Source organism: Mercurialis annua, linkage group LG2 (genome assembly GCF_937616625.2).
Source record: "Mercurialis annua linkage group LG2, ddMerAnnu1.2, whole genome shotgun sequence".
Lineage (NCBI taxonomy): Eukaryota > Viridiplantae > Streptophyta > Magnoliopsida > Malpighiales > Euphorbiaceae > Mercurialis > Mercurialis annua.
The window spans coordinates 15,829,803-15,836,599 of record NC_065571.1 but is presented as its reverse complement, the minus strand read 5'-3'; the positions used below and the strand labels follow the sequence as shown (position 1 = coordinate 15,836,599).

The 6,797-nt window shown below is 30.3% G+C and overlaps 1 long non-coding RNA gene across 1 annotated transcript; it reads right to left on the bottom strand.

Annotated features, from left to right (window-relative positions):
• Nucleotides 1-1,004: 1,004 nt before the first annotated feature.
• Nucleotides 1,005-3,587, bottom strand: LOC126670105 (uncharacterized). Its single transcript, XR_007638656.2, has 3 exons — nt 3,402-3,587; nt 2,190-2,281; nt 1,005-1,245 (listed from the first exon to the last, which is right to left on the bottom strand). It is a non-coding gene; the product is annotated as an uncharacterized LOC126670105 (long non-coding RNA).
• Between the last annotated feature and the right edge of the window lie 3,210 nt (nt 3,588-6,797).

Genomic DNA, 6,797 nt, shown 5'->3' with positions numbered 1-6,797 from the left:
TTCAGAAATGCGTGTGGGTCAGAATAACTAGGGTTATTCAACCAGCATTTCTGAAAACGTGATTTTGCTATATGAATATTTTCAGAACGTGTCTTCCACGTTAAACGGAAAAATGTTTTAACGGTGTTTCCTGAAAACGGGTCGTACGAGAGGCACGATCTAGATTTATATTTAAGGTGGCGAAAAATTTATAGAGGTTTTAGGCTTGCTACGGGTTTCGGAACAACCATTCCCATTCCCTAGCGCCAGTCTCGGCTCGAGTTTCGAGGGGAAAATCGGGTCGTGACATTATGGCAATGACTTTAATGAGCATTTCTTTACCAGCAGAGGATAATAAAAATTTCTTCCAACCAAAAGGACGATGACTAATCTTAGATATAATGCATAAAAAAGTATGGTTTTTAAATCGCATTATCTGAAAAGGAAGCCCTAGATATTTATCCTGGGAAGTATGCTCACGGATTCCTAATATATTAGAGAAAAGCCGTGTTTGGTAATCATCCACACCTCTACTAAAAACAACAAATTTGGCAAAATTAATATGTTGCCCACTCATCGACCCGTAAAAGTTTAAAAAACTATGAATTAATCTAATGGCAGATAGGGAAGCTTTCGAGAAAATTATAGTGTCACCAGCAAACAGCAAATGGATAATAATAGGGCAATGGTAATTTAATCTAATTCTTGATTAACACTTAGATTGAGCTGATGTATTTAAAATATGTGTAAGGAATTCAAAGCAAAGAACATATAAAAAGGAAAAAGAGGGTCTATCTGCCTTAAACCTCTAAATGGAGTAAAATAACCATGATTTCTACCATTAATCATAATCGAATATGAAACAACAGAGATACACTCCATATCTTATTGAATAAATTAGTTAGCAAATGTCACGACCCAAAATCGAGGGTCGCGACCGGCGCTAGGGAATGGGAATTATAGTTCCGAATCCCGTAGCAAGCCTGAAATTCACTATAAATTTTTCGTAATTATATTATAACACGGAAGCATTTAATTATGAAAACATTAATAGTCATTTTATAAACACTGACTGTGTAAACCTAACATCCTTACAATATTCATGTTATACACAACAGCAGTTATAAATACTTTCCGACACAATAAATCATAGGTCATGACTGGTCACACAATGTACTACTGCAGCGGTCATGGAAGTCGGACTGTACATGGCAAGCCAGACTCCCGGAAAAATGATAGACTTCTAGTCACTCCAAGTCTAGGTACCTGAAATGTTTAAAAACCACGGGGTCAGCTTAAGCTGAGTGAGATATACCTTACTAACGGTATTATCACAAAATAACATCGCAAGTGAAAATCATTTATTCAAACAAACATAATATCATTATATTACAAACAAAGAATTGATCCGATAGAAACCTTAATCTTAAACTCCTAACCTTTCCTAACGTGTATCGTATTCATATCAAATCATTGTAATCCAAGTGGTACGGTCCCGAGATAGTTCAACCGAGTTACTCGTTACCACGTGGCATAGTCCCGAGATAGTTCAACCGAGTAACATCATGCCACTGCTTAGTCCCAAGGTGTGAGTCCCGAGATAGTTCAACCGAGTTACTCACCAGATACGGGTCCCGAGATAGTTCGACCGAGTTACCTCGTATCTGCCAAAATTATAATCCTTCTTTCTGATACCCAAACATATTACATTTCATAATCATAAATATGATCAACATTTAATGAGCTCATATCAAACATTTCTATATACACGTATCTAGACTCTTATAGACACCGGTGATCACACGGCCTATTGACGCCCAATAGGTAGTTTGTTTCTTCGGATCACACATCATTTTCAAGCATAGAACAAATAGCAACAAAACGATATACAAAATTTCAACATAGAACAAACAACAACAAAACACTACACAATTTTATCCAATGCCAAATATGTAATTCATTCTCAAATATATACTAAACCAATACACAATTTGTCAAACATAAATTATCAATGCATATATATACATATGTATATATACCTATATAATAAGTCATATGCCGTGTATCTCACGGTAGAATAACCATTTAGTTCATACAATCTCAAATCACAACAAATCATCATATAATGCGATGTGTTTTTATAACTTATAAATAAAATATTTAATAATATACTTATAGCGTAATAATACGCGAGAGTAAAGTATACTCACTCCTTGCTTTCCAATCCAAATCATTTACACGCATTAGTCTTGGCCGAATACTCCTAGGCCAAAACTGTCGATCCAGTCGCCTCTCGGTTTGTCTGTCACAAACGAGGTTCAAAAAATGCATTTAAATTAAATTGGCATTATAAAATCAAAACTACTAAATTAATATCTTAAGTTAAGTTCCCTTAACTTCAACCTATCTATAACACTCAATTTATCCCTTAGAATCCTCTCAAACATCCAAATTCACTTCGTTGCGTTTTTACGTCAATTTCGCCTTTTCGTTTTTAAATCTCAAAATGCTTAACCTTAATATATTTTTCCTTAGCATTTTGAGTTTAAAACAGCAAATAAAATCCTTAGTGTCCTTACTTTAGGTTCACCCCTTTGACCTTAATCGAAACGCACTTAATTCGCTAAACGTTATCTATTGATTTTTGCTCGGTTCAAACACGATACCAAAGCAACATTCAAAATTCGTTTAGTATAACTATTACACTAAGTCATTAACTTTATTATCAATTTAGGACAGCCCTATTACACTTTCTATAACCATTCTACCTATCAATTTTGATATTACATTTTTTATTAACGTAAGTTACGTCATTTACGTTCTATGTTTAAACGTCAACTATACGGTTAATCTTTTAACGTTTTAATCGATCTAAAACAGCCTATATCTTAATATAATAACCTATATATCAATTATTAACCATGCCATAATATTCATCCAATTTCAATTACAATTCATTAACATTTCATCCTAAAAATTGCTTTTATGTCAAGTTTGATTCCTAGTTTCGTAACTCCATTAACTATCGAAACAATTACGCACTCGAACACAAACGGAGGGTGGCATCAGCCCCCTCCCCCTCAACTCAGCCCTCCCCTGTTTTGCCAGGGGAGGGGCCGGCCAATGCCCTGGTGCGTCGCACCAGGGCTGCTGCCTGCAGCAGCTCACCGTGCTTCGGCACGGTGAGGGTCCGGCCACCATGGCCATGAGCAGCCCCCCTTCAAGACATAAACTTCCATCAAACCCTAACACCCCACAATTCACAACTCTCACAACTCACTTAACCATCCCCTAAATTTAGCTTTAATCAATCAATTACACTTACTAATCACCACTTTAGAGCTTAAAATCATCATCACTAACAATTATAAACAAAACAGAAGATTACAGCAGAAACCTTAATCCTATACAACGATTTTTACCTTGATTTTCTGGGCTTGAATGATAGAGGACCTCGTGCTCGTTCCGTGGCCGCAAGAATCGATCAATTCCGAGTTAAAATGAGGGAGTTATGGCTATTTGAAATTTTTATATGTTTAGGTTTCTAAGGTTGATGAAGATGGAGGTTGAGAGCTGAATTTGATATCTGAATATTCTGATTTTAAAAGTCAAATAATGGTCTTTTATATTTATAACAAAAGTTACACTTTTATCCTTGAATTTGCCACCTCCTCACGATTTGATTCGTAACTTTATTTCATCCAATTTAGTCCGTCGATAACTTAATCGTTTGAACTCGATAAATATCATATTATTTATATTCAAATAAATAATACTTTTCCTCTATTTTATTATTTTAAACTCCGCTAATCGATTTTGTCAAATTTTGGCTAAAACACTCAATTTTCCAATTTTAGCGAAAACGACGATTTCCGTCACTTTTTCGTCCTTATTTTTCTCTTATGAATATTGATATCCAAATTATCAATATTATTTTTTTAATTACTGATTCCCGTCAATAATTTATTTATTTAATATTTTTCGGGCAATAAAATTCCATTTTCTAATTTCTCGGGGACTTAATCTTATTTTTAATTCCAACTTTTCCTTCGTCCCGTTTAGTTATTTTAGGCATTACAAATATTGAACTTCCTTCTTTAAATTTCAATATCGACCTATCCTCATCCTTAATTACGTAATTTCTTCGTTAACTCCCTTTTCTAGTCACCTTGACTACTAATTTAAGTTGTGTTGCCCGCTTCGGCAACGTCAAACGTACGGGATATTACAGCAAAACTCCACTTTCTCACCATATTAGCAATGAGAACCCCATTATAATCTATCATAAGCCTTACTGATATCTTGCTGTAAAGCCATGTAATGAGTATCCCATAAGATTTTACTTTTAAGTAATGCATAACTTCAAGCACAAAAATGATATTGTTTGTTTTAACACGACTCTTTGTAAAAGCATTTTAAACTTGAGATGAAATTTGAGGAATTATGCATTGTACTCTAGATTTTATAATTTTAGAAATAACTCTGTAATACACAAAACATAAGCCAATAGGCTGGAAATTAGACACATATTTTGGTTGTGGAATTTTACGAAAGAATGAAATCAAAGTATGGTTAAAACTCCTAAACACATGTCATCCTCTAAATGAATGTTATTGGTGTCATCTAATTTTAAAAATTAATAAATTAAAATATTATATTTATTTCTAATAGAAATTCTAATTAATTTCAATTACTAATATGAAAATTTGTAGGGTGATATTACGATATTACCATCATTTTAATGAGGTGTTGCATTATGAATGGGTTAGTCTACAGATGACGTGGTAGACTCGGTCATCTTAAAAATTTCTCTTATTTTGGACCTAATCAACGTTTTATATAATTAAATTATGGTTCTATCCTTAAAAACAAATATAATATTCAACATATTCTACAGCAATTATTTTTTAAAATAAATTAAAACTAATTTGTTTAAAAAAATGATAAGTGGTTTTCTCAAAAAAGAAAAGAAATGATGAGTGGAATGTTACTTATAGATAGTCCTTTGCGTTGAGAACAATTAATTATTTGTTAATACTATCTTAAGCAATAAAAGGTTATTGATTTAAAAAAAAAAACAAAATCAAATAGTTAGCAACTCAATTAATGTATTAAATTTATTAATATTACCATACTAATTAAAGAGACGCTTTAAAAATTTAGAAGAGCAAATGTTACCAAGTTAAATATGCAAATCAATCAATAAATTAAATACACCTATTTTTCTATAAAAGTTGGAAAAAAAATGTTGTAGGCATATAGTAGCTTACTAATTAAACAAACGTTTTAAAATTTTAGAAGAACAAATGTTATTAAATTAAATATGCAAATCAATCAATAAATTAAATACACCCATTTTTCTATAACAGTTGAAAAATAAAAGTTGTAGGCATATAGTAGCTTAGTTAGGAATGTTACCAAATTAAATATATAGCAAATTAGAAAATAATGTTATCAATTTAAATTTAAAAATCAATTAAAGAATGTCACCAAATTAATTATTTTCATATTAGGTTTAGCAATTGACGTATTAAAGAAAAGGAAACTCTTGAGTCAAATAATTATATCAATCTTTTATAAGTCTTCACATAGAAATCTAATAATTATATTTTATTTTATTATTATTAATAACTATTAATTGTTAGTATAAGTAATAATTTCTTGATTTCAAAAAAAAAGTAATAATTTCTTTAGCTTAAAAGAAAGATAATACTTTTTATTAATTATTAGTCGAGTGCCTTGCACAATTTTTTATTAACTTTTAAAAAAATATAATCAGTATATTTATGTTTTTTATTTGTATAATTTTTTATTTATAAATTAATACATATTTCATTCTTACTTTCAAAAAGTTTAGAAAATTAAAAAGAAATATTATCATATTTAAATTTTTATATATATATTAGAAGTAGATAGTAGATTACATGTGAAAGGTTAAATTTCAATTAATTATGCTTTTTTAAGAATATAAATATTTATTATTATACAAAAATAAAAAATAAAATGAAAATCTTATAATAATGGTGGATTTATAAATACTTTTATTTTCATATCAAGTTACCAATTTATAATAAAGGTTAACAAATCAATCAATGTATAATTATTATTAAATTGAGAGGATTATGTTTAACGCAATTAAAATAATATATTTTAAGACGAATAGGAATGTGCCAAATGTCAATATATCAAGCTATGGGAAAAAAACATCCTGCTTTATATATATATAGTAGTAGATTATGAGCAAATTATTGTAAAACCCCTCACGTTTATCATAATTTACAGTTTGATACTTTTGTTTGAAAATCAGATAATTTGTTACCTCGGTTTTAACTTTGTAAACTATAGGACCCTTCTGTTAGTTCTGTTAATAATTTGAAATTTATTTTTAAATGATTTGGTACCTCAATTTCAATTATATAAACGATTTAGTACCTCAGTTTCAATTATATAAACGATTTGTTACTTTAGTTTCAATTATATAGACAATGTGGTACCTCATTTTAAACAATTTGGTACCTCACATTTCATTCCATTAACGATTCAGTGCTTATATTTAACAGAAGAGTCTTATAGTTTATAAAACTAAAATTGAAATATCAAATCGTTTAATTTTTAAATAAGAGGCACCGAACTGTGAATTATAACAAATATGATAAATCTTAAAGTAATTTGCTCTAAAATTATTGCAAGTGGTTTCTAACAAATGTATTACATGTAGACATGAAAAAGAGGACAAACTCCCACATCGGTTACAAATTATGACGTGGGACTTCAACCAATCAATATAGGAGAAGGTAAACAGTTGGTGAAAAACATGG